The sequence below is a fragment of the Phalacrocorax aristotelis genome, chromosome 32, assembly GCF_949628215.1.
Source record: "Phalacrocorax aristotelis chromosome 32, bGulAri2.1, whole genome shotgun sequence".
Classification (NCBI taxonomy): domain Eukaryota; kingdom Metazoa; phylum Chordata; class Aves; order Suliformes; family Phalacrocoracidae; genus Phalacrocorax; species Phalacrocorax aristotelis.
In genome coordinates this window covers 35,322-63,009 of record NC_134307.1, presented here as the reverse complement: position 1 = coordinate 63,009, position 27,688 = coordinate 35,322, and the positions used below count along the sequence as shown (strand labels likewise).

Sequence of the window (27,688 nt, the reverse complement as noted above, 5' to 3'; positions counted from 1 at the left end):
TGCGCTTGCCCTTCTGAAGGACGGGTGGGCCGAGACTCCTGCCCCCCCCCACCCTGAAAGCTAAGTTGAGGCAACGGTGGCGGGGAAGGGGCTGTGGGAGGGAGGGGTGCGAGGGTCGCCGTGGCAGGAAGGGGTTTTATAGGCGGCGCAGGGGAGAGGGCCGTCCGGGAAGCGGTCCCCTCGGAGCGGGGAAATGGAGCGGGTTCCTTTTCAATGGGGCAGCGACGCGTGCCGGGCAGGGCGGCTCCCGGCTGCGTGCGGCGTTGTGTGGCGTGCGCGGCCTCCGTGCCTTCACCCTTCCTCGGGTCTCGATTGCTCTCCTTGCCCTCAAGGAGCAAGGTGCGTGCCTCGGGCACCGTTGCGCGGGCCTGGCACGGCCCTGTTTGCGGGCACGGCGCTGGTCAGGCGGTTCATTTTTTGCGTCGCAAGCCTCAAGCGTGGCGGATCGGTCTGGCGCCTTTGGCGGCTTTTGGACGGTGGTCTCGTGTGTTGTCGTTCCCGGCTGCGCGAGCAGCTCTGCTCGGTAGCCGTCGGATTTTAGGGACTGGCGCTTCTTGCTGGCATCCTTACGCGCTTAGGTCTTGAAGCCGTGCTGCTTGCGCATCCGTCCTCTCCTTTTGGGAGTAAGTTCTTGTCACGGGCCACCGGAGCTCTCGTTGTTTTCTGGCACCGCCTGCGGGCGTCCTCGCGTCGCTGTCAGCATCCCCTGGTCTACTTGCTGGCCGGGTTTTTCTCCATCCAGTTGACGCTCTTGCCAGGAGCGTTCTCTCGTCCTTGCAGCGCGCTGCGCGTAGCGGCCCGCGTAGCGTCGGTCTGTGCCTGTGCGCGCTTGGCTTGGAGCCGCCCTGCTGGGGGTGTAGGGTCAGGGGTAGGGGGCCTAGAGAAGAGAGTCTACGGTGCGTCTGTTAATCTGACCGAGGGTCTTGGGGCAAAGGCTGTCCCATCGTTTCGGCTTGAGTAGCCCTCAGCGGCGGGCGAAGACGGTGACTTGTGTCCCGTTTTTTTGTGGGTGCCGGGGGGATGACGGCAGCTGCCTGGGAGAGGCAGCTAGAGCGCCGGGCAGATTGCGTCCCAAAGGCGTCGAAGCCTGTATGCACGCAGGGCTTCCTGTTTCGTTTTAATGTCGTTGTTTTAACGGCCGGCTGCAGCGGGGCTCTCGATGGTGTTCCTACGCGGGAGCTAGACCCGCGTCACGGTTAAGCTGTTGCTGCGCGTCCAGGTGACTTGTTCTATCATGCTGTTCTTGCAGAGGATGAAGATGGAGCTGTGCAGGGTGATGGAGCAGAGCTGAGTAGAGCACACTAAGGCAGCGGGTCCGTGTGCGGGATTAAAGGGAAGATGCGACCGAAGGCTATTTGAGGAGCATTTCAGGCGAGCTGGGTCGCAGTGAGGGGGCGCATGGGGCTGGTGACTTTGTTCTCTTTGCTCTCAGGAGCACAGCGCTATCCCTAGGGGCTGGCAAGGTTCTAATTGTGGGGCCGGCGCCCATCGGGTGCTTCTTTTTGCGTTACAGTTTAAAGCGTGGATCGCTCTGATGTTTGAGGAGTTTCTGGGCAGTTGTCGTCTGCGGCGTCGTTCCCAGATGCGTGAACAGCTCTGCTCTGTCGCTGTCTGTTTTCAGGGAGCGTGATTTCTTCCCTGCATCCTTACATTCTTCGGTCTTGTAGCTGGGCTTCTTGTGCCTCCTCCCTCTCAGTTTTGAGAGGAACTTCTTGTCACAGGCCCTGACGCTCTTCTAATCATTTTGGATCTCGTTAGGGCCTCCTTGCGTCACTGTCAGGGTTCTGCAGGTCTTGTTGCTGGACGAGCTCTTCCGTCCAGTTGTCTCTGTGTTTGCCGAGAGCGTTCTCTCGTCTCGGAGGCGCGCAGTTTGTAGTGTTTCTCATAGCGTTGGTGTGTGCGTTTTGTGAATTTGGCTCGGAGCCGCCTTGCTGGCCGTGTAGAGTCGGGTAGGTGGCACAGCGATGAGAGCTTAGGGTTCATCTGTTGCTATGCTAAGGCTGTTGGGGGAAAGGTGGTACCGTCATCTCGGATGGAGTGGCCCTCCTCAGCAGGCAAGGACCGTAATCACCGTGACGTTTTGTGGGCTCGGAGGCCGTGACCGTGGCTATCTGGGAGAGGCAGCTAGAGTTCAGCTGAGCAGATTACCTCTGCAGGGTGTTCAAGCTTGTACGTGCGTAGGGCTTCATGTTTGATGTCATATGTTTGTTTTTAATGGCAGGTTATAGTCGGTGTTCAGGAACAGTTAAGGTACTGCTGTGCAACCAGGCGACTTGTTTCGTATTGGTTTTGGAGGTGCCGAGGGACGAGTCGTGCAGGGCGACGGAGGGGAACTGAGGGGACCGATGTAAGCGGGTGAGTCGGTGCGTGGTGTATATAGAGGGAAGATGTGACCGATGCCTCTATGACTCCATTGCTCCTTGCGTTTGTCTTTTGTTTTGGTTTTGAAGTAGCGTAGCAATGAGCAAAGGAGGCAAGTCGAGCAAGGCGAGTGGTGATTGGTGGGCTGAAGTAGCAGCTCTTTTCTGAGGTGTTGTGTTGCTGGTGAAGTTATAAGCAACGCGTGTCGTTTGGGTGTTACGGATGGCGGGCGAGGTGCCGTGTTCAGCTGCAAGTGACGTAGGCCGGGTGGGAGGCTGTCGAGGGAAAGGGGTGCGAGACGGGGATCGGTGCGGGCAGGCTGTGGCATCGGGCAGCATCTCAGGAGGTGCCTTTTCGCTTGGCTTTTTGCAGGTGCCGCTGGCAGGCTCGGAGTGCTGCTGCCGCACGCCTATGAGAGGTCTGAGAAGGTGGGGCAGCGGCCAGCATCTAAGACCAGAGAATGCTGTGGTCCGTCGTCGAGCTCTTCAGTTTTGTAGGTAACACGTGGGCCGTCTTTGGAACGGCGTATGAGCATTAGAAGTGAGCTGGGTAGTAATGAGGAAGTCACGGGGCGGTGATTTCTCACGAGCGTAACGGTAGTTTACTGTGTGTTGATACGTTTGGTGCCACAAGCGATGACGGAAGCGGGGTGTGATGCTGGAATCTGTGCAGAGCAGGTGAGCCGATGGGCATGTTCGTTTTGATGAGGGGGGTGCTCTGGAAGAGATCTGTGTTGACCTGTGTGATACTTATTGCTGGCTCTGGGTTTTTTCCTTTTTTACATGATGAAGAGGCACCTGGCCACTGCAAGAATATCCTGGTTAGCTGGTGTGTTTCTTGTTGTGAAAGGATGCATAATCTGACCCATCTGAAAGCCCCACAGTGTGACTTTTGTTAGGAAGAGATTTTGAAAAATTGAGATATTTCTTATTCAGTGAGGTTGCATTCTATGAACTTGCCATCAGAGTGCATCTTAGAGACAGTGTCTTTGTCAGCAGAACTCATCAGCACAAGACTTGCCAAGTATTGCTTTTTTTTAAAGATAAAAAAACCCATGGTCCTTGCGGAGATCCAAGCACAGCACATACTCCAAAGGTTGATGGCATTGGTAGTGCTTGGGTTCTCAGTTGTAACAGTCGAGATACCATAAAATACGGTTCCCCTGCATGCTTCGGTACAGCCGAACGCATTAGCAGGTCTGCCGGTCCTTCTTGGTAGCCCCGTGTATTGCAACACAGGGGATTTGATTTGTGTGGTTTTTTGTTGTGGTATTTTTTTTTCCCCAAAAAAAGTAAAACCGTATCGGGGATCTCTTCACTCACCGATTCTTCTGTCATAAATGAAAGTTTAAAAAAAGCTAACATCGTCTGATTTACAATGTGACTTGCGCTGTTTCAGCTGTAACTGCCAAGCAGATGTAGGGTACGATTTGTTAGGTGTACTTATGCAGGTAGGTATTTGTTGTAAATATTTAATGAGGGGCGACTGAATGTTGTGGGGGGGTGTTTCCTGCCGGTATTTTAAGGGAGCGCTCTTAAGTACTTTATTTCAGTCTCGCTTTCGACGCGCGTTTCCCTGGCAGTTCAGCAGCATCTCTTGGGCGGGGCAGCCGGGCGGACGTCCCTCCCGACTCCGTAACACGCCAAAACCCCCCAGTCACGTTGCTGCTGTGTATTTTGGAGATAGATAATCTTATGGCGGGCGTGAACGGCTGTGCGAGTTGAATGAACGCAGAAGGAAAATGGAAAGCTTTTAGAGCCTAGACGCTCATATTGGATGTGCGTAAACACGCGCCCGCCTTCTCAGCACAAAGTGAATTACTGAGACTTATTCTTAATTTTTTACGTTACTCTTTCAAGTTTGACACGCTTCACTTCAGGCTTCGTGGAGCCAGGCAGCAAGACGTGCGGCGGCAGGGCGAGGGCTGTAGCTGCTGCGGTGGGTCTGTAAGCGGAGGTTCCGGTTCCGGTACAACTTTGCCCCGCAGCCTCACGGGGTTATCTCCCCGCAGCGGTGCCGTAAGGAAGGGATGAGACGTTTTCCAGCACCAGCCAGAGCGTTCAGTGTTACGCGAAGGATCTGTTCAAAATGGTATCGGTTAGTCTTAATACCGTTTTCAAGCGTTCCAATCACTCTAGCTTTTAAAGGATGTGTTGTGTTTTGACGTGACCCGTTTGCCTGGAATCTTGCTGCGGCTCAATTTCCTTCCTACCCCTTATGCTGACTGAGCTCCTCCATTTTCTTCTGTGCTATTTTATTAACGTGCTGAAATATAGTTTGGGATTTCTGTTTTTCAGATGTCGTCTAAGTGTCTCGTGATGCTCAAGAGATGCCTGCCGGTCGTTAAGCGTGGTGAAGGTAAGGGGCCATCCCTCGGCCTGGAGGCTCCTGGCTCTGTCTCCAGCGGGTGCCCCGCAGGTGCGGCCGCGAGGGCTGCCCGGTGGGGAGAGTCGGGGCCCCCAGGGACCGGGGCTGTTTGTCACCCCGGGGAGCCCGTCCCAGAGCGGGAGCATGTCCGAGCGGAGCCCGAGAGAGACGTGACACCGTCCTCTGGCACGCTCCCTCTCCGCCGTGGGGCAGCCGCCAGCCTGCGGACAGGGGCTGGGGGGGCTGCAGCTGTTTGGGGGCCTGCCCCACCTTTTAGATTTTAGCAGAGCTCCCCCTTTTCTGGGGTGTGGGGGGTGTGTGTGTGTACCTTTGTAAATGGCACTATTAAAGTAATGAGCTGCAGGTTGGGGCAGATTCCCTTGTTTAGTGCCCTTCTTGGGGGTGAATAAAATTGGGGGAGTCCTGGGGGGGGTGTGATGATGTCATGTGGCGTGCCCCGGTGTCACTGGGGGAGCTGATAATGCGTCAGAGGAACAGGTGAGTGGGGGCCTGAAAATTCAGGGGGGCTATTACAAAAACCTCTTATTTTATATATATTGAAATGTAATATTAATTTATAGGTGTATAAAGGGATTTTAAAATAAGAACTTATCTCTCGTATATCATATAACGGATTTCAAGATACAAAAATTCTACATCGAGATACAGGGTTTTAAAACACAAAAGTAACTCGACTGTCTATATATCTAAATCAAAAAATAAAGGAGTTTAAAATGAAGAAAAAGGATAGATGAAGGAATTCAAAGCAGAAGAAAGTCTGACTAGAGCGAGCATCTACGCATAGTGTGTGTTACATAGTCTAAGCAGATTTGTAATCTAAATAGAGGTTATATAGAGTGAAATAAGCCGAGGTATAACTGTAAGTAGATGTCTAAATAGAGAAGTCGAAAAAGATTGAAGTGTCAAAGGGTAAGTAAGCAGATAGCTAGTCTAAATAGGTGGTTTATATACGTGTTAATATGGAAGTCTAAACAGGTATGTGTAAATAGATATTCTGTGTAAGTGTAAATAGCCTAAATAGGTGTAAGTGTAAATTTAATAGCTAAGTCTAAACAGGTGTTGTATGTAAATGTAAAACAGATAGTATATATAAAATATAGATGTACTCTGTAAGGATGTGTAAGTAGACACACAAGTGCAAATGTCTATGCTATGTAAGGTTTTAAAATGCAAAGAAACCATGTTGATAGAGATGTTTATAGAGAAGATTTAAAAATTAGACACACAGCCCACCCCCCACCCCCAATCAACTGAAGATACAAAAGCGCTTTCAAATGCTGCCCCTTCCCCGTTCTCCTTCTCCCATCCCGATTTGGGGCCGATTCCCCCAAATGGGGACTTCCCCCTCTGGGGCTGCGTAGGCAGCCTGGGAGCTGCTGCCAGGGCAGACACACACTCCAAAGCCCCTGAGTCTGGGTCTGCAATGGGGGGTGAAAAACCCCAAACAGACAAAACACCCAAACAGGTTTGGGGGAAAGAAAACAATTGGGGGCTCCTGGGAAAGCCCACTCCTGCTGGGTTTGTGCAGCTGGAAAGGAGGGGGGGAAAAAAAAAGCTGGGGGGTTGGGGGGGTGGGGTGGGGTGGAACCCCACTAACCATTCTCATGCACAAAACCAGGAGCAAAAATCACCGATTTCTGTGTTGTGGAAAGGGCCAAAGAGACCCAGAAGTGAACCGTATGGAAAAGCAAAAAAAGCCAAAGGAACAAACCCCCAAAAACCCCAACAACAAAAAAAGCCAAGCCATCCAAACAGAAATCACCACCACCAAACTACCGCCCCAAAAACCCCAAATTGGGGAAAATTTGGGGTGAAACACCGGCAGTTTGAGGGGCATTGCTGGGGCTTATCTGGAATGGATTCTCCGGAGTGGGTCAGTTATCTGGAGCGGATCATCTGCTGCAGGTTAGCTCTGCGGCTCCTGCCTGCTTGTCTCTCCTCAGTGCTCACCTGCACCTGTGCTCGGATGGGGCAGCTGAGGGAAGGTGCTGCCATCTCCCCAGCCCCGGCGGACCGCCCCTCAGCTGTGTCCTCTGTCAGGGAGCGTCGTCATCTCTCCTGCCTCCCAGAGCGTGTCCTGTAGTGGCAGACGCGCGGGCTTTTCCCTGCACGCGCATACGGGAAGGGAAGGGAAGGGAAGGGAAGCACAGTGAGAGCTGGGCTTGTCAAAGAGTAACGGGGGTGGTGGGAAGCGTAGCTAGAACCGGAGAGCTACAGCGCAAAAGCAAAGCAGACGGGACACAAAAGTAAAATGGTGCACAGGAATGCTGAGGAGAGAACTCCCGCAGCACACAGGAAATCAGTGTCAGAATCTATTTTCTTCTGACTGCCAAATTAAAAATAATGGCACGCTTTGCAACGCTAAGCTCGCTCTAATCGTCTGAACTGTTTCTTTCCAACCCCCACCGCCCCCAGCACACCGCTCAGCCTCCTCAGCCTGAAATGCCTTGTTTTCCTTCTTTTTTTTTTTTTTTTTTTTATGACAGGGCAACTTCTGTTCCCGAGGTGGTGCCTACGGTACAGCTATCTCTTCGAAGACAGTTTGGTTTAGGTCAGAGAATGTTGAGCCTGGACTGAATCAGCCTCTGTTTCTATTTCTGGAAATCGTCGGTCCTGTGCATCAAGCCCGGAAAAAAGGAAATATGAACCAAAGGACGTGGGGCCTGCAGGGCTAGGAAATTATTTGAGAAGAGGTTCAGTGGGGAAATGACTCTTTGTCTGTGGGGCGTCCAGGCAAGCAACCCAGCTGCTAGAAAGCGGCGCTGTCCCCAGGATGGCCTCGGCGGTCCCGTTGGAGTCGGGGCAACAAGGACAAGGCAGGGTGAAGCATCTGGCCTGCCGTGTGGAACGTGACTGTACAAAGCACGTGTGATGCACTGCAAGTTTACTTGTTTAAACTGTGAGTTAAAGAAGGTGTGCGGTTGCTTTGTAAACAGCCGACGCTCTAAAGCTACACCCATCTAATTGCTAGCTGTATTAAATCTATCGTATTGCTGTTTCTGCATTAAAAAATAAAAAAGAAAAAAACCAACACACCTATGTAAGCACTTCTAAGTACAACGGAAAACCACTGTTTAACGCGTGGCATGTGTGGGTTGTTTTTTTGGGGTGGGAGGGTGGGGTGTATGACAAAAACCTGCGAGAGACACACGCACATACGCACATGTCATGTTTAGCGCTCACCTAAACCCAAAAAAGAAAATCCACTCTTTATTTTGCAGCATTAGCATTAGCTTCCAGCGCACAGCCTGAGCGCACACCTCTGCTCTCACCGTCTGCTCCCTCTTCAACCGTGTGTGGCTGTCATCAGCTTGCACAGGCTTTGCTCGTGCAAGTTTCCGCGACAGCTTACGAGAAGGCAGGGAAACCAACCCAGCAAGACGCGTAGTGCCTTCCTCTATGGGCTCCGTCCAGCCTTTGTTAAAATGAGCAGAAAAGAAATCTGCTGCTGCCTTTACCCTGACTGACTCTTACAGAGAGCATCTGACTTGACCCGCAGCAAAGCGATGCCCCAGGCAGCAGCACGTATTGGCGCGGACCGCGGTTTCACCCACCTGTTTTACTGCGCCGGTCCTTTCCCACGGCCGATGCCGCAGATGTGGCGCGCCCCACCCCCAAACCTCTTTACGAGGGTTCCCTGGGCTCTGCAAGTCGCCTGCTGGACGTGTTGCTGATTCAGGCACGGGCAAAGTCAGCTTCTTCGCTGGCCTCGGGCCAGGGCAGCCACGTACTCGAGGGAAACTGAGAATATCTCCAGCGAGATCTCACCGGGAGGCTGGGACCTCGTCAGTAGGGGAGAAAGCCAAGCGACTGACACTGAAAGGGAGCTCTTTGCTAGGCTGTAGATCGTAAAGTTAACAAAGAAAACAAACCTGCCTTTTTAAAAATGCCCTCTTTTGAGTCTGCCACATTTGATACGGATTTTTTAAATTGCAGGGTATATCTCCTACAGGCCTCATGCAAAGGGAAGTGAGTACCTCTGGCTCTCAGGACAAGGGGGTCCCTCAGGAGCCCAGGTGCTCACGCCAGCCGGCATCTGGCACAGCACAGGGCAGGAGCTTTGGCAGTAGTACGTGAGCTGAGAATGAGAGTTAGGCAGCACTGCGCGCTTCTCCTGTGAGCCGCCAAGGCTCGCGCGCTGTACCTTCCACAAATAAAAGGCCAGAAGAGTCAGCATTTCTGCTAGTTCCAGCCTCATCCGTACCCTCGTCGGTGTAGCTGTAAGCAAGTGTCCCGTAGCGACTGGGAGCGTGGCAGCTGGGCTTCCTGCGCTGCCTTAGGTTGTGCCCTTGGAGAGACCCTTCTCCGAGCCCCGTGAGCCCCGGGGTGGGTGGGCTGCGGTGCCGTTCAACGCTGAATAGGCACGAAGGCCTGTAAACAAAATGTATTTATATCGCACCCATACCCGGCAGCCAACCGCCGCTTTATTTACGTATTCTGCACCTCCTGCCGACGCTTTTAAACTTAGCCGCTATTGCCGCAGTTTTCACTGACGGGGCAGGGGGCTGCCACGCTGCAGGGGGAGTGTCTGGGTGTCTCCCACGGACACAGACGTCCTCAGCTGGGTAGGGACAGGGTGAGAGCTGGAACAACTCTGCTGACATGTAAGGGCCGTCCCAGGGCAAGGCTCCTCGGTCTGGGGGCTGAAAGGCGAGCCACGCTGGGTGGTTGGTGTGGGAGTTGTGGAGCAAGTAGGGGGAAAAAAAACCAACAAGAAAAAACCATCCAAATGTTTCACAGCAGGTATAAAGCTAGGCAGAAAGCAAACTGAATGCTGTAAAGACAAAAGCCGAAAGCCGGCTATGGACTGTCCAAAAAGAGTCAGTGCCACGGAAGGAGGTTATTTCTTCAACTGACCATAGGAGGCTTTTTGTGAGAAAACACAACACCTTTCTGCTACGGCGCGGTACCGCAGCAGTAATGGGCCAGAGCGTGCGAGCGCCTTTGGCAGGATCGGTAACGGCCGGGGCACGGCCGAACGGCCAGCCCACCTTCTGCACAAGGAAAACACCATTCCCCTGGAACGCCACGCAGACCCAGGACAGGTAAGGCGGAGGCCGAGCCCAGGCGCCCCCATTGCCAAGGACCACCTTGGCCTTGCAGCGTCTCACGCTTCGGGGTGTTTTGCAGGCCGTGGCTAAGCTCAGGCCCCCTGCTCGTGGCGGCCCCCGGTCCCCCGGCGCCGGTCGGGCCCCAGCCCCCAGCGCGGTGCGGCGCAGGGCAGTGACCCAGCAGGGCGGCCCCCCGGGCCCCAGCCCCCCCCCCCCCCGCCTGCGGCCAGGCCCCGCGGCCGCCGGCCCCTTCCTCCTCTGCCCGCTCCCGTCGCAGACGGCTCGGTATGTGTCACGAGCGGCAGCCCCGTTCAGCAGCTCTCGGAGGGCGCGCGGCTGTGCCCGGCCGTGACCGGGGCCCGCAGGGGTTTCCCGCTCGCCCCGAGAAGGCGCTGGCCCCGAGCCGGCGCGTCCCGCCCCGCCCGGCCCTCGGCGCCCTCGCGAGCTGAGCGCGGCCCGGCCAGCAGGGGGCGCTGGCGCTCACCGGCTGGGCGCGGTGGCGGGGCCGGTGGGGGCCGTTCCTTCCGGCCGCCCTTTAAGGGCCGCCCCGCGGGGCTCGGGCTTCCGGTGGCGCGTGCGCGGCGCGTCGGAGCGGGGGCGGGAGCGGTGCGTGTGGCGGCCGAAGGGCCGGTGCGTGTGGCGGCCGGGTCGCGAGGCGTCCCTGTGCGGTGCCGGGGCCCCTCTGCGGCCCGGCGTGGGAAGCCCGCGGCCGGCGGAGCCTGCTCGGAGCTGGGCGGGGAGCGCCGCGGCGGTCCGGCCGCCGGCAGCCATCCCCTGCGGTGGCCGGCAGCCCCTCGGGACGCCTGGAGGCCTGGCGGTGCCCGAGCCTCGCCTGCGGCAGCCGCCTGAGAGAGCAGCGCGGCCGTGTCCGGGGGCCGGAGAGCGCTGGTGGGTGAGTTCGGGCAGCGGGGGGCGGGTGTGTGTCTCCGGGCGGGGCCGGGGGGCTCCGTGCCCCGCAGAGGAGCCCCGGTCGGGCATCGTTCGCTTCCGAACAATGCAGGTCTGTCCCTGGTTATTTTCTGTGTACAGTGTTTCGGGCCACCTGAAAGCCTTTGGCCGGGTAGGTTTGGTGCGGGGCGATGGCAGGTGTGGACCCTGAAAGATCTCGGGTGGGGGGCGTGGGAGGTATTTCTTGCCTTAAAACTCTGAGCCCACCTCGTGTGTCATGTCGTGTTATCATGTCGTGAGTCTCGTGACTGTGGCAAATGGCTGAGTCGGGCGTTTTCTGATAACTAACTTCTGAACGTGTGCGTGTGTAGGCACGGGGAGATTTGTGCAGGGTGACGGAGCCCCTTGTGCTTCTGTGCTAATGTCTACCTGTTCTAGACCTCCAGTGTTGGAAAGCCTTTGTTTAGTGCCTAGTTGTGGCTGCGTAACTGCTGTTGCGCCTGCAGCTGTGCTCGCAGGGATGCTGGGTGGCTCCGCATCAAACCGGCCGCCGGGCGGCCGGGTTGTGCCGCAGAGCATGCCGGGAGCTGTAGTCCTTGCGGCTGCCGGGCGGCCGGGTTGTGCCGCAGAGCATGCCGGGAGCTGTATTCCTGGCGCAGTGGCTGCCGGCCCTGTCACGTGGTTCGCCGGGCATGGCGGGAGGCGCGGTCTTCCGGCGCTCGGGTGCCGGGCGGCCGTGGCGCGTACGGTACGCGAGGTGTATTTTTGGGGTTGGCTTCGTGTTGATTACTGGGGGCTTGCGGGTGCGGCCGCTTCCCGAGAAGCGGTGAGTTCCCCGGGAGCTGACAGAAGGGAAGAGGGAAAGGAGGAGGACGATGACCTTTTCCCCGTGCCCAGGGCGCAGATGATGGCCGCGTCCCCGGCCCACCGGAGGTCCCGCTCAGCCTCCCCTGGCCCCCCTTGCCCCGTGCACCTGCCCCCAGCTCCGGCACCTCCCCATAAGCGTGCTGCATAGCCTTAGGCCGCCCCCAGGCCCTGTCGTGAAGGCAGCGAGCCGGCCCTCAAGCGCACTGGATTCCCCCTTGGCGCAGGGGCCCTTAGCAGTAGCGTGGGGAGGGAGCGGTGTGTCCAGAAGCCCCTGCGGAAGGAGAGGCTTTGGCCAGGGTCGATCGACGGTAATGACGGTCGCTGTTTCTTCTTTCCCTCTCCCAGAGACCGTGCTGAGGACGTGGTTGTCTGTCCTTCCCCCGGGGATGCCGTTGCCTGCGGCCGTCTCAGGCTCGCGTGGCTTCTCTCTGCCCGTCCTCGCCGTCCTCGCAGCGCAGGGCCGAAAAGGGATAGACAAAGCCCTTCCCGGCTGCGGACAGGAGCTGCCTCGGCTGAAGCTGGAGACGCCAACGAAAGGTAAAGAAGAAGAAACTGAAGGTGCTCTGGCTGCCAGCTGCCTTCCTGCCGCAGGCAAGAGAGAGCCTGTCCATGCAGGTGGGGGAGGAAGGATCCCCCTTCATAGCCCGCAGCGGGCCAGGCCACCAACGTGCACCGTAGGGTCTGTACGCGTAACCCGGAGTTGGGTACGGGCGTGTAGTGCACGAGCGAGCTAGGCTACGTGCCTAGGAAGCCTCATCTGGTAAGAGCTGTAAGACACCCACGTATTCTCTTCAGGTGGAGGACGGCCTAGAGTCTGGAGCTGCAGAAGAGGCAGGGAGGAGAGGAGGGGAAAGAAGCATCTGAACGGCTAAATTGTGCCAGCAGCGCTGAGAGCGAGAGTCGCGGTGAGTCCTGGGCCACTGGGGCCCCGTTGCCTCTCTTGTGCGTCCTGGGCCCTCCCTGTCTCTCCCCTGGCCCCCTCTCTTTCCTTACCTGCTGCAAAACTTACTTTTTTTTTTGCGCCCCCCCCTCCCCCGCACCTTCTTTCTCCATCTCGCTCTGAGTGTCTCCCTGCCTCCCCGTCTTTTCAGTCCTCCCTCTCTCTGTCCTGTAGCCTGTGGCTCCTTTTTCTTTCTCCGCCTCTCTCTGCCTGGCTCTGGCTCCGTTTTTTTTTTTATTCCTCCTGCTCTGTCCTGTAGCCTGTCGGTGTTTTGTTGTTCTCTGGCTCTCTTGATCTGACTCCCTGTGTTACCGAAAAACGCGTTAAAATCGGAAACGACTCCTCAACACCAATTTAGTATTAAAGAGCAGGCATTCTTTATTCGCGGCGCCGGATGCACGGGGGATCGCTCCTCCTGGCGTGCGTACCTCACGCACCTTTCCCGTACAATTTGTAGATCAATGTTTTACGTATTCATACATATTCATTATTGTCCTGTCTGCTGATTGGTACAAACTTGCTCGTTCCGTATGTAAATCGCTGCGCAGGCTCGGTTGTCCTCTTCCGTTGTTCTCTTCTGTTACTTGGGTCGGTGGTGGTCTGTGAGTCGGTGGTCGCGATCTCCCCCTGCCGGAATTACCTTTTAGCTTCTCGGCTCTTACTCTTGGCAGTCTTGGCTAGTTTTCTCAGTCCGCTAAGCGAAACCGCGTTTTGTCATCCTTTTCTGACAGAAGCGCGTTGTCTGTTGTTCTGTTCGCATTAACGATCGCCTAGGGACTAAAATGCAGATTGACAGATACGCTGATTCGTACGCTCCATGTTCCCGTGATGGAACACCGTCTCTGGTTGATTTCATCACTTTGGTTACATTTCCCCTGTTTGGAAGTTCTGAAATAATAATTTTCTCAATACTTCCATCCTAGATCAATAATATTCCACTATGTCAGTTTAGTGTTTGCTTCATGTTCTGAAATTTTTCACTTGATTGTGGTCTCCAGGGTGTATGCAGGTCCCATTTTCTACCCAAAATTTTATTAATTTGTTGAAGTACCTCTGCAAAAAAATGTGGTGCTCTATCAGAGGGCATTCCCGTTGGCACTCTAAATCTTGGTATTATTTCCTTCAGCAACGTTTTAACTACTACTCTAGCTTTGTCGGTGCAGCACGAGAAAGCTTCTGGCCATCTAGAAAATTTGTCAATCAGCACTGACAAATACTGCTATATCTATTTTGTCTGGGTAACTCAGAGAACTTAATTTGCTAATAATTTCCGGGAGAATTTTTTGTTTTGTTACTCCTAAAGGTTGTTTCCTTTGGTTCAGGGGATTATTTGTAGGACAGATTGGACACTTAGCTACTATGGGTTTAACTATTCTTGTCGTGCCTACACACGCTACAGATGTTTTTAAACTCAAAACCGTAGCGCCTACAGCCTAATGTGTTTGCTCATGGTTTTCTTTTGCAAGTTCTGTCATAACTTGTGGGGTGGTTGTTGTTATTACTTGTTTTTCTGGTGTTACCTACCATCTCTCTGTGTTTTGTGATGCTTCCAATTGTTCTGCTAATTGCTCATCCAATTTATTATATCTCGGTTTCAACTTTGGAATTCTGATCTGTTTTACTGGTACTAGTGCAAGGATACCTTGCTCTGCAGTCCTCTTTGCAGCTTTATCGGTCAGTCGTTTGCTTATGTTTACAGCCGTCTGGCCAAATTGATGAGCTTTGCAACGCTTTACCGCCACTCCTTTTGGTTTCTGCACGTCTTCCGGAAGTTGGAGAATTTCTTCTTTATGCTGTATTGATGATTCTTGGGCTGATGGCAGTCCTTTCTCCTTCCCAATAGCTCCATGATCGTGGATCACACCAAATGCACGTTTGGAATCAGTCTAGATATTTATCCTTTGTCCTTCTGCCATTCGCAGAGCTCGCTTCAATGCTACCAATGCTGCTTTCTGTGCTGAGGTGTTTGCAGGCAGCACCCCTGACTCCGTTCCCTCGGCGGCGATAACGACAGCATATCCGGCCATTCGCTTCTCTTCTCGCCCAGAGCTTCTTCCATCTGTAAACAACTCCAGATCAGGATTTTCCCAGAGGTTTGTGTCTCAGGTCTGGTCTGCTGGAATAGACTTGTTCAATAGTTAGCAAGCGATCGTGTTCTAAATTGTCCGTAAGGTTTTCTGTTGTTAAAAACATAGCAGGATTCAGTATAGCAGTAGTCTTCGATTCCACATCGTCTTGTTCTAACAGAACAACTTGATATTTCAACATTCTGCTAAGGGATAGCCAACGACCCCCCTTTTGTTCTAAAACAGTCACCGCTATGTGCGGGACATATACTGTCATCTTCTGTCCCATTGTTAACTTTGGGGCTTCCCGGATCGGCAGCGCTGTTGTTGCTACTGCCCGTAAACACCTAGGCCATCTTTTACTCGCGTGGTCAGGTTGTTTGGAGAAGTAGCCCACAGGTCTCTTCCAGGTTCCCAGTCGCTGTGTCAGCACTCCAAGGGCTAAATGTTGTCTTTCGTGGACAAACAACTCAAAAGGTTTAGCGAAATCAGGTAGGCCTAATGCAGGGGCCATCATCGAGGCTCTTTTCAGTTCTTTGAATGCCGTTTGGCATCCGGGCGTCCAGGTTAAATATTTATCCTTTTGAGTCTTTCAATGCCTCAAATAATGGTTTTACATACAGTCTATAGTTCAGAATCCAGAGCTGATGCTATTTCATTGTTTTCAGAAAAGCTCTCAGTTCCTTCGGGCTGCTAGGTTCGGGAATTTGACAAATAGTTTCTTTCTTTTCACTTTCTAATTGTCTTTGTCTTTGAGATATTTCAAATCCTAAATAAATGGCTGCTTCTTTTCCTATTTGGGTTTTGTTTCTGGAAACTCCGCATCTTCCTTGGCCCAGAAAATTTAAAAATTTCAAAACATTTTTCTTTACTTTGTGCCGCTATCAGAATGTCATCCGCATTCTGTAACAAGATGCCTCTCCCTGGGTTCTGTTTTTTCTATATCTCTAATTTTTTTTTTGCCAGCTGAGTCTCAAGTATCGTAGGACTATTTTTAAATCCTTGTGGAAGTACGGTCCATGGTAGCTGTGTCTTTCATTCTGTGGTGGGGCTTTCCCATTCCAAAGCAAATAGGCTTTGACTTTTTATGCCTGGAGGTATGCAAAAGAAGGCGTCCTTCAAATCTAGTACAGTAAACCATTTATGCTCCTCCTTTAAAAGAGGTCAGTAAAGTGTATGGATTAGCTACTACCGGATGTATATCTTGGACCACCTGATTTATAGCCCTTAAATCGTGAACTAGCTAATACTCTTTGCCTCTAGATTTCTTTACTGGCGACACAGGAGTACTATATAGTACTATATTCTGATTCACATTCCACTAAAAGCTCATATTCTGAAAAATTTTATAATTAACTTCTGTAATCCTTTTCGAGCCTCTCGCTTAATAGGGTATTGTTTTTGTCTTACGGGCTTGGCTCCAGGCTTTAAGGTTACTTTTACCGGCTCTGCCCACTTAGATCGCTCCGGAGCTCCGCTCGCTCAAACCAAAGGAATTACTACGTTTTCCACTTCCTCGGGAACCCGTTCCTCCCTGGAGGAATCCTGTAACATAAACGCTCTCGCCTCTGTGGCTTTTGATTCTGGTATTAGTGATTTAATCTCTCCATCTTTAAAAGTTACTTGAGCATCTAATTGACCTAATAGATCTCGTCATAACAGAGGCAGTGGACATTCAGGCATATGCAGAAACTGGTGAGTTGCCCATTGCTTCTCCAATTTAAACTTTAATGGCTCTGAGAGGGGCTAATTTTTCTTTGCCCTGTTGCGCTAGCAACATCTACTGATTTATGATCAAATTTCTCTTCACGTGTATTCAATACCAAATAAGTGGCTCCCGTATCTACCAAAAATTCTATTTCTTCATTCCGTAGCTTCAGTGTAACCAGGTGTTCAGCTAGGGTTGATTCCCCTGGTCTCCTTCATGCCAAGCTACTTCAAGCATTTAACCCAGATCTCTGGATTCAGGTTGTTCTAGTTTCTGAAGGTTGTTTTCTCTCCCCCCGCCCCCATCTGGGGCTGATTGTCTTATGAATATAGAGACCAGCTGAATTGCTTTTTCTGGTTTTTCTGGGTTCAAATGAGTATATTTTCTGGTGGTCACCTTCAGTCTTTCCATAAAGGCTGAAGGGGACTCACTTAATTCTTGTCTCACTTCATAAATTTTGACCAATTTATTGCTTTTGGCATTGCTTGTCTTACTCCAAATAAAATCTCTCTCTGACATCTAGTCAACATTCCCCTGGGTCCTGGCTGATTAGGGTCCCACTCGGGATTTGTAGATGGAAAATTCTTATTCATTGTTCTCTGTAAATTCCTGTTAGCATGTGCTCCCTGCACCTGCCTTCTGGCTGTATTCAGTACTATTTTCTTGTCAGTTTCATCAAGCGAAGTATCCAGTATCACAAGTAGAGCAACACTCTTTCAAGTTCTCACCACGTTTTCCTCTTTTCAGAAACATTGCCGTAGAATCTTGTGGACATACCTCACGCTGTTTCTGCTGCTCGGGATGATTCCACGGTGTAAAGAACAAATCAACATATGCCACTTCTTCCCATTTGCCTTCCCTTTTTACAAAACAACATTAATTGCAAGATGGTACGATATTGCAATGTCTCGTGTTCTGGCCATTTGTGCCCACCTTCCAATTGATACGTTGGCCACCAATGATTGCAATATTCAATTAATGGTTTCCGAGTTAGTGGGTCACCGCCCCCGACGTCTTTCCAGTGCTTCAAAATACATCGCAAAGGTGTTCTCTGTGGGATAGGTTTCCTACTCAGTAATGCTCCCGTCTCCCAGTCGACTAGTAGTTGTGATAGTGCACTATCACAAATACTAGTCAGAGGGACTCCAACCCCCGTTAGAGGTCTCACTGGAAATCTGCCACTGGGATCTGTAGCCCCCTGCTAGATATCCCTGGAGACTTCAACCCCCTGTTGAAGACTCCCCTACCCTCGGGTCCCGCTCCACAGGCTTTCGCCTAGCAGAGACTTACCAACCGAGGCACCTCTTGGCCCCGACCCTGCGTGGCTTTCGCCGCGCCTTACGGGCAGGCCTGTGGGACTCAAACCCGCTATCCTATCCTATGTGGGAAACTAACCCCACGTGTTATTCTACCTAAGTTTCTTCTTCAAAGAATGCCTTGTTTACCTCAATCCAGGGGATCTTGCTCAGAATTCTCTGGCCCGGGGATCGGAAGCTCTCCCGGAGAATTCCTCGGGGCCGGCTGCAGGTCCCACGATCCCACGGATCCGTCGAGATTCAAAAGCAGGTTCCCACCTGGGGTGCCAAAACTGTTACCGAAAAACGTGTTAAAATCGGAAACGACTCCTCAACACCAATTTAGTATTAAAGAGCAGGCATTCTATATTCACGGCGCCGGATGCACGGGGGATCGCTCCTCCTGGCGTGCGTACCTCACGCACCTTTCCTGTACAATTTGTAGATGAAAATTTTACATACTCATACATAGTCGTTATTGTCTTGTCTAGCGATGGGTACAAACTTGCTCGTTCCGTATGTCAATCACTGCGCAGGCTCGGTTGTCCTCTTCCGTTGTTCTCTTCTGAGTAGGTGGTGTTACTTGGGTCGGTGGTGGTCTGTGAGTCGGTGGTCGCGATCTCCCCCTGCCGGAATTACCTTTTAGCTTCTCGGCTCTTAATCTTGGCAGTCTTGGCTAGTTTTCTCAGTCCGCTAAGCGAAACCGCGTTTTGTCATCCTTTTCTGACAGAAGCATGTTGTCTGTTGTTCTGCTGACATTAACGATCGCCTAGGCACTAAAATGCAGATCGACAGGTGCGCTGATTGGTACGCTCCATGTTCCCGTAATGGAACACCGTCTCTGGTTGGTTGATTTCATCGCTTTGGTTACACCTGTTCCTGTTGTTCAGTTTCTTCTTTTTTGGCTTTGTGTGATTCTCTCTGTGATTCTGTTTTTCTCTGCCTCGCTTTTCCCAGCTCCCCGTCCCTCACTTTTAATGCCCGTTATCCTTCACCAGCACACTCTCCCTTGGTTCCCATCCTCGTTTCTGAATTCCTCCTGCTTTGCCACGTAGCCCGTGACTTTTTTCTTAATCTCTCTCTGTCTGCCTCAACGCTCCCCCCGTGCTTTTTAATTCGTCTTCTCTGCTCTGTACCCTGCTACTGTTCTTGCCTTTCTGAGTTCTTCTCTGTCCAGCTCCCTTGCCCTATTCATGAATTCCTGTTCTTCCTGCAGCCACCGCTGTTCCCTGTGACCTCCATCTCTCTCTGTCCAGCTCCCTGTCCCTAGGTTTTAATTCCTGCCTCTGCCCGCTGTAGCCTGTCTAGATGTTTCTCTCGGCCTCTCTCTCTGTCCGGCTCCCTCTCTCTGTGTTCTAATTCCACGTTCTCTGTCACGTGGACCCGTGCTATTTGTTTGTCCTCATCTCTCTCTGTCCAGCTCCTTGCTGCGATGTTTTATTTCCTCATTTCCTCCCTCTCTGTCTTTGTAGCCCATTGCTGTTGGTTTGTTGTTTTTTTTTTTTTCACTTGTTTCTTCATGTGTCTCTGTCTGCCTCCCAGTCCCTGATCTTTAATTCCTCCTTCCCTGTAGGCCGCTGTTCCTTTTTTCCATTCTACATTGTGTTCTCTTTGGTCTCGTGTTCTTATTCATTGATTCCCTCCTCGCTGCCCTGTGGCTTGTCCCCATTTTATTGTTGCTTCTCTCTCCCTCTCTCTGGCTTCTTGCCCCTGTTTTTAAAATTCCTCCCTCTCTTCTCTCTTCCCTGTAGGCCGTGTGATCTTTAGCCTTTCTCCATGTCTTTCTGCTCATCTCTCTGTGTCTATTCATTAATTCTTCCCTCTCTGCCCTGTAGCCTGTAGCTTCTGTCCTTTCTCCATCTTGCTGTCCCTGGCTCCCGCGTGACCCTATGCTAGAATTGTTTCTCTCTTCTCTCCGTACGCATTGCGATTCCTTTTGCTCTCTGTCTCCCTTTGGTTTTTTTCTTTTTTTTTTCTGGCTCCCTGTCCCTAATTCTTAATTCTCTGCCTTCTCGTGCCCCATGGTTTGTTCTGTGGGGTTCTCTCGCGGTTCCCTCGCAGTTCCCTCCAGTCCATACTGGGCTATATTGGTCTAGTCCATACTGGGCTATATTGGTCTGTCCCGGCTTCCTCCCACTTCTTTCCCAGTGCCTCACAGTAGGTCCCGGTTCCGTCCATGGGATGAACTGTGAGGGAACTGTGAGGGAACTGTGAGGGAACTGTGAGGGAACTGTGAGGGAACTGTGAGGGAACTGTGAGGGAACTGTGAGGGAACTGTGAGGGAACTGTGAGGGAACTGTGAGGGAACTGTGAGGGAACTGTGAGGGAACTGTGAGGGAACTGTGAGGGAACTGTGAGGGAACTGTGAGGGAACTGTGAGGGAACTGTGAGGAGGGGGGCGGCCCCCCGGGCCCCAGCCCCCCCCCCCGCCTGCGGCCAGGCCCCGCGGCCGCCGGCCCCTTCCTCCTCTGCCCGCTCCCGTCGCAGACGGCTCGGTATGTGTCACGAGCGGCAGCCCCGTTCAGCAGCTCTCGGAGGGCGCGCGGCTGTGCCCGGCCGTGACCGGGGCCCGCAGGGGTTTCCCGCTCGCCCCGAGAAGGCGCTGGCCCCGAGCCGGCGCGTCCCGCCCCGCCCGGCCCTCGGCGCCCTCGCGAGCTGAGCGCGGCCCGGCCAGCAGGGGGCGCTGGCGCTCACCGGCTGGGCGCGGTGGCGGGGCCGGTGGGGGCCGTTCCTTCCGGCCGCCCTTTAAGGGCCGCCCCGCGGGGCTCGGGCTTCCGGTGGCGCGTGCGCGGCGCGTCGGAGCGGGGGCGGGAGCGGTGCGTGTGGAGGCCGAAGGGCCGGTGCGTGTGGCGGCCGGGTCGCGAGGCGTCCCTGTGCGGTGCCGGGGCCCCTCTGCGGCCCGGCGTGGGAAGCCCGCGGCCGGCGGAGCCTGCTCGGAGCTGGGCGGGGAGCGCCGCGGCGGTCCGGCCGCCGGCAGCCATCCCCTGCGGTGGCCGGCAGCCCCTCGGGACGCCTGGAGGCCTGGCGGTGCCCGAGCCTCGCCTGCGGCAGCCGCCTGAGAGAGCAGCGCGGCCGTGTCCGGGGGCCGGAGAGCGCTGGTGGGTGAGTTCGGGCAGCGGGGGGCGGGTGTGTGTCTCCGGGCGGGGCCGGGGGGCTCCGTGCCCCGCAGAGGAGCCCCGGTCGGGCATCGTTCGCTTCCGAACAATGCAGGTCTGTCCCTGGTTATTTTCTGTGTACAGTGTTTCAGGCCACCTGAAAGCCTTTGGCCGGGTAGGTTTGGTGCGGGGCGATGGCAGGTGTGGACCCTGAAAGATCTCGGGTGGGGGGCGTGGGAGGTATTTCTTGCCTTAAAACTCTGAGCCCACCTCGTGTGTCATGTCGTGTTATCATGTCGTGAGTCTCGTGACTGTGGCAAATGGCTGAGTCGGGCGTTTTCTGATAACTAACTTCTGAACGTGTGCGTGTGTAGGCACGGGGAGATTTGTGCAGGGTGACGGAGCCCCTTGTGCTTCTGTGCTAATGTCTACCTGTTCTAGACCTCCAGTGTTGGAAAGCCTTTGTTTAGTGCCTAGTTGTGCCTGCGTAACTGCTGTTGCGCCTGCAGCTGTGCTCGCAGGGATGCTGGGTGGCTCCGCATCAAACCGGCCGCCGGGCGGCCGGGTTGTGCCGCAGAGCATGCCGGGAGCTGTATTCCTGGCGCAGTGGCTGCCGGCCCTGTCATGTGGTTCGCCGGGCGTGGCGGGAGGCGCGGTCTTCCGGCGCTCGGGTGCCGGGCGGCCGTGGCGCGTACGGTACGCGAGGTGTATTTTTGGGGTTGGCTTCGTGTTGATTACTGGGGGCTTGCGGGTGCGGCCGCTTCCCGAGAAGCGGTGAGTTCCCCGGGAGCTGACAGAAGGGAAGAGGGAAAGGAGGAGGACGATGACCTTTTCCCCGTGCCCAGGGCGCAGATGATGGCCGCCTCCCCGGCCCACCGGAGGTCCCGCTCAGCCTCCCCTGGCCCCCCTTGCCCCGTGCGCCTGCCCCCATCTCCGGCACCTCCCCATAAGCGTGCTGCATAGCCTTAGGCCGCCCCCAGGCCCTGTCGTGAAGGCAGCAAGCCGTCCCTCAAGCGCACTGGATTCCCCCTTGGCGCAGGGGCCCTTAGCAGTAGCGTGGGGAGGGAGCGGTGTGTCCAGAAGCCCCTGCGGAAGGAGAGGCTTTGGCCAGGGTCGATCGACGGTAATGACGGTCGCTGTTTCTTCTTTCCCTCTCCCAGAGACCGTGCTGAGGACGTGGTTGTCTGTCCTTCCCCCGGGGATGCCGTTGCCTGCGGCCGTCTCAGGCTCGCGTGGCTTCTCTCTGCCCGTCCTCGCCGTCCTCGCAGCGCAGGGCCGAAAAGGGATAGACAAAGCCCTTCCCGGCTGCGGACAGGAGCTGCCTCGGCTGAAGCTGGAGACGCCAACGAAAGGTAAAGAAGAAGAAACTGAAGGTGCTCTGGCTGCCAGCTGCCTTCCTGCCGCAGGCAAGAGAGAGCCTGTCCATGCAGGTGGGGGAGGAAGGATCCCCCTTCATAGCCCGCAGCGGGCCAGGCCACCAACGTGCACCGTAGGGTCTGTACGCGTAACCCGGAGTTGGGTACGGGCGTGTAGTGCACGAGCAAGCTAGGCTACGTGCCTAGGAAGCCTCATCTGGTAAGAGCTGTAAGACACCCACGTATTCTCTTCAGGTGGAGGACGGCCTAGAGTCTGGAGCTGCAGAAGAGGCAGGGAGGAGAGGAGGGGAAAGAAGCATCTGAACGGCTAAATTGTGCCAGCAGCGCTGAGAGCGAGAGTCGCGGTGAGTCCTGGGCCACTGGGGCCCCGTTGCCTCTCTTGTGCGTCCTGGGCCCTCCCTGTCTCTCCCCCGGCCCCCTCTCTTTCCTTACCTGCTGCAAAATTTACTTTTTTTTTTTGCGCCCCCCCCCCCGCACCTTCTTTCTCCATCTCGCTCTGAGTGGCTCCCTGCCTCCCCGTCTTTTCAGTCCTCCCTCTCTCTGTCCTGTAGCATGTGGCTCCTTTTTCTTTCTCCGCCTCTCTCTGCCTGGCTCTGGCTCCGTTTTTTTTTTTTTTTTTTTTTATTCCTCCTGCTCTGTCCTGTAGCCTGTCGGTGTTTTGTTGTTCTCTGGCTCTCTTGATCTGACTCCCTGTGTTACCGAAAAACGCGTTAAAATCGGAAACGACTCCTCAACACCAATTTAGTATTAAAGAGCAGGCATTCTTTATTCGCGGCACCGGATGCACGGGGGATCGCTCCTCCTGGCGTGCGTACCTCACGCACCTTTCCCGTACAATTTGTAGATCAATGTTTTACGTATTCATACATATTCATTATTGTCCTGTCTGCTGATTGGTACAAACTTGCTCGTTCCGTATGTAAATTGCTGCGCAGGCTCGGTTGTCCTCCCAGTACAGTGCGGGGAACGGGGACGTACAGTGCGGGGAACGGGGACGTACCAGGATCTACTGGGTTGTACTGGGAGGGAACTGGGACGTACTGGGAGGCTCTACAATGTCCTGGGATGTCCTGGGATGTAGTGTGGAGGAACTAGGATGTACAGGCTTGTACTGGGTTGTACCGGGTGGAACTGGCAGGAATTTGGGATGTACCAGGATGTACTGGGATGTACTGGGAGGTAACTGTTATATACTGGGAAGGAACTGGTAGGGAACTGGGATGTACTGGTATGTACTGGGAGGGAAGTGTTATGTACTGAGGGTAACTGGGACGTACTGGGATGTGCTGGGAGGGAACTGTGAAGTACTGGGATGTACTGGGAGGGAACTGGGATGTACTGGGAGGGAACTGGGATGTACTGGGAGGGAACTGGGATGTACTGGGAGGGAACTGGGATGTACTGGGTGGAAAGTGTTGGGAATTGGGATTTACTGGGAGGGAACTGGGACGGACTGGGAGGGAACTGGGATGTAGTGGGACATACTGGGAGGGAACTGGGATGTACTGGGGTGTACTGGGAGGGAACTGTTATGTACCGAGGGGGAACTGGGATGTACTGGGAGTGAACTGTGAAGTACTGGGATGTACTTAGAGGGAAGTGGGAGGGAACTTGGATGTAGTGGGAGAGAACTGGGATTTACTTGGAGGAAAGAGGCATGTACTGGGCTGTACTGGAATGGAACTGGGAGTGAACTGTGTGTGAACTGTGAGGGAACTGGGATGTACTGTGAGGGAACTGGGATGTACTGGGATGTACTGGGACGGACTGGGAGGGATCTGGGATGTACTGGGATGCACTGGTAGGGAACTGGGATGTACTGGGAGGAATATGGAATGTCCCAGTTGACACCCACTTCCCTCCCAATGCCTCCCAGTATATCCCAGTCTCCTCCCAGTACATCCCAGTAAATCCCAGTTTGCTCCCAGTACATCCCAGTACATCGTAGTACATTCCAGTTCCGTGCCTGTACATCCCAATACATCCCCGTTCCATGCCAGTACATCCCAGTTCCCTACCAGTTCATCCCCGTACATCCCAATTCCCTCCCGGTTCACTACCACTTCTTTCCCAGTGCCTCCCAATACATCCCAGTTCCGTCCCATTACATCCCAGTATATCCCAGTTCCCTCCCAGTACATCCCAGGTCCCTCCCCGTACATCCCAGTTCCCTCCCAGTACTGGGAGGGAACTGGGATGTACTGGGAGGCACTACAATGTGTGGGGATGCCCTGGGATGTACTGTGGAGGAACTAGGATGTACAGGCTTGTACTGGGTTGTACCGGGTGGAACTGGCAGGGATTTGGGATGTACCAGGATGTACTGGGATGTACTGGGAGGTAACTGTTATGTACTGGGAAGGAACAGGGAGGGAACTGGGATGTACTGTGAGGGAACTGGGACGTACTGTGAGGACACTGGGATGTACTGTTATGTACTGGGAGGGAAGTGTTATGTACAGAGGGGAACCGGTGCGTACTGGGATGTACTGGGAGGGAACTGTGAAGTACTGGGATGTACTGGGAGTGAACTGGGAGGGAACTGGTATGTAGTAGGATGTACTGGGTGGGAACTGGGATGTACCAGGATGTACTGGGATGTACTGGGAGGGAACTGGTATGTACTGGGAGGGAACTGGGATGTACTGGTATGTGCTGGGAGGGAACTGGTATGTACTGGGAGGGAACTGGGATGTACTGGGGACATACTGGCAGGGAACTGGGATGTACTGGGAGGGGATTGGGATGTACTGGGAGGGAACTTGGATGTATTGGGAGGGAAGTGTTATGTACCAAGGGGGAACTGGGACGTACTGGGATGTAGTGGGAGTGAACTGTGAAGTACTGGGATGTACTGTGAGGGAACTGGGATGTACTGGGAGGGAACTTTGAAGTACTGGGATGTACTTCGAGGAAACTGGGAGGCAACAGGCATGTACTGGGATGTACTGGAATGGAACTGGGAGTGAACTGTGTGTGAACTGGGAGGGAACTGGGATGTACTGTGAGGGAACTGGGATGTACTGGGAGGGACTGGGAGGGATCTGGGATGTACTGGGCTGCACTGGTAGGGAACTGGGATGTACTGGGAGGAAACTGGAATGTCCCAGTTGACACCCACTTCCCTCCCAGTTTCCTCCCAGTAAATCCCAGTTTCCTCCCAGTAAATCCCAGTTTCCTCCCAGTAAATCCCAGTTTCCTCCCAGTATATCCCAGTTTCCTCCCAGTATATCCCAGTTTCCTCCCAGTACATCCCAGTAAATCCCAGTTTGCTCCCAGTACATCGCAGTACATTCCAGTTCCGTTCCTGTACATCCCAATACATCCCCGTTCCATGCCAGTACATCCCAGTTTCCTACCAGTTCATCCCCGTACATCCCAATTCCCTCCCGGTTCGCTACCACTTCTTTCCCATTGCCTCCAAATACATCCCAGTTCCGTCCCATTACATCCCAGTACATCCCAGGTCCCTCCCAGTACTGGGAGGGACCTGGGATGTACTGGGAGGCACTACAATGTGCGGGGATGCCCTGGGATGTACTGTGGAGGAACTAGGATGTACAGGCTTGTACTGGGTTGTACCGGGTGGAACTGGCAGGGATTTGGGATGTACCAGGATCTACTGGGATGTACTGGGATGTACTGGGAGGTAACTGTTATGTACTGGGAGTGAACTGGGAGGGAACTGGGACGTACTGGTAGGGAACTGGGATGTACTGGGAGGGAACTGGGACGTACTGTGAGGACACTGGGATGTACTGTTATGTACTGGGAGGGAAGTGTTATGTACTGAGGGGAACTGGGACGTACTGGGATGTACTGGGATGGAACTGTGAAGTACTGGGATGTACTGGGAGTGAACTGGGAGGGAACTGGTATGTAGTAGGATGTACTGGGTGGGAACTGGGATGTACCAGGATGTAGTGGGAGGGAACTGGGATGTAGTGGGAGGGAACTGGGATGTAGTGGGAGGGAACTGGGAGGGAACTGGGATGTACTGGGAGGGAACTGGGATGTACTGGGAGGGAACTGGGATGTACTGGGAGGGAACTGGGAGGGAACTGGGATGTACTGGGACATACTGGCAGGGAACTGGGACGTACAGGGAGGGGATTGGGATGTACTGGGTGGAAAGTGTTGGGAATTGGGATTTACTGGGAGGGAACTGGGATGGACTGGGAGGGAACTGGGATGTACTGGGGTGTACTGGGAGGGAATTGTTATGTACCGAGGGGGAACTGGGATGTACTGGGAGTGAACTGTGAAGTACTGGGATGTACTTAGAGGGAAGTGGGAGGGAACTTGAATGTAGTGGGAGGGTACTGGGATTTACTTGGAGGAAAGTGGCATGTACTGGGCTGTACTGGAATGGAACTGGGAGTGAACTGTGTGTGAACTGTGAGGGAACTGGGATGTACTGTGAGGGAACTGGGATGTACTGGGAGGGATCTGGGATGTACTGGGAGGGATCTGGGATGTACTGGGAGGGATCTGGGATGTACTGGGAGGCACTACAATGTGCGGGGATGCCCTGGGATGTACTGTGGAGGAACTAGGATGTACAGGCTTGTACTGGGTTGTACCGGGTGGAACTGGCAGGGATTTGGGATGTACCAGGATCTACTGGGATGTACTGGGAGGTAACTGTTATGTACTGGGAAGGAACAGGGAGGTAACTGGGATGTACTGGTAGGGAACTGGGATGTACTGTGAGGGAACTGGGACGTACTGTGAGGACACTGGGATGTACTGGTATGTACTGAGAGGGAGGTGTTATGTACTGAGGGGAACTGGGACGTACTGGGATGTACTGGGAGGGAACTGTGAAGTACTGGGATGTACTGGGAGTGAACTGGGAGGGAACTGGTATGTAGTAGGATGTACTGGGTGGGAACTGGGATGTACCAGGATGTACTGGGATGTAGTGGGAGGGAACTGGTATGTACTGGGAGGGAACTGGTATGTACTGGGAGGGAACTGGGATGTAGTGGGAGGGAACTGGGAGGGAACTGGTATGTACTGGGAGGGAACTGGGATGTACTGGGACATACTGGCAGGGAACTGGGATGTACTGGGAGGGGATTGGGACGGACTGGGAGGGAACTGGGATGTACTGGGCTGCACTGGTAGGGAACTGGGATGTACTGGGAGGAAACTGGAATGTCCCAGTTGACATCCACTTCCCTCCCAATGCCTCCCAGTATATCCCAGTTTCCTCCCAGTATATCCCAGTTTCCTCCCAGTACATCCCAGTAAATCCCAGCTCGCTGCCAGTACATGCCAATACATCGCTGTACATTCCAGTTCTGTTCCTGTACATCCCAATACATCCCCGTTCCATGCCAGTACATCCCAGTTCCCTACCAGTTCATCCCCGTACATCCCAATTCCCTCCCGTTCACTACCACTTCTTTCCCAGTGCCTCCCAATACATCCCAGTTCCATCCCATTACATCCCAGTACATCCCAGGTCCCTCCCAGTACTGGGAGGGAACTGGGATGTACTGGGAGGCACTACAATGTGCGGGGATGCCCTGGGATGTACTGTGGAGGAACTAGGATGTACAGGCTTGTACTGGGTTGTACCGGGTGGAACTAGCAGGGATTTGGGATGTACCAGGATCTACTGGGATGTACTGGGAGGTAACTGTTA

General features: G+C 54.0%; 1 long non-coding RNA gene across 1 annotated transcript; it reads left to right on the top strand.

Moving 5' to 3' along the window:
- The first annotated feature begins 11,999 nt into the window (after positions 1 to 11,999).
- On the top strand, positions 12,000 to 22,412 carry LOC142049138 (uncharacterized). The gene is made up of 3 exons (XR_012657620.1): positions 12,000 to 12,092; positions 12,351 to 12,460; positions 22,270 to 22,412. It is a non-coding gene; the product is annotated as an uncharacterized LOC142049138 (long non-coding RNA).
- Positions 22,413 to 27,688: the final 5,276 nt, after the last annotated feature.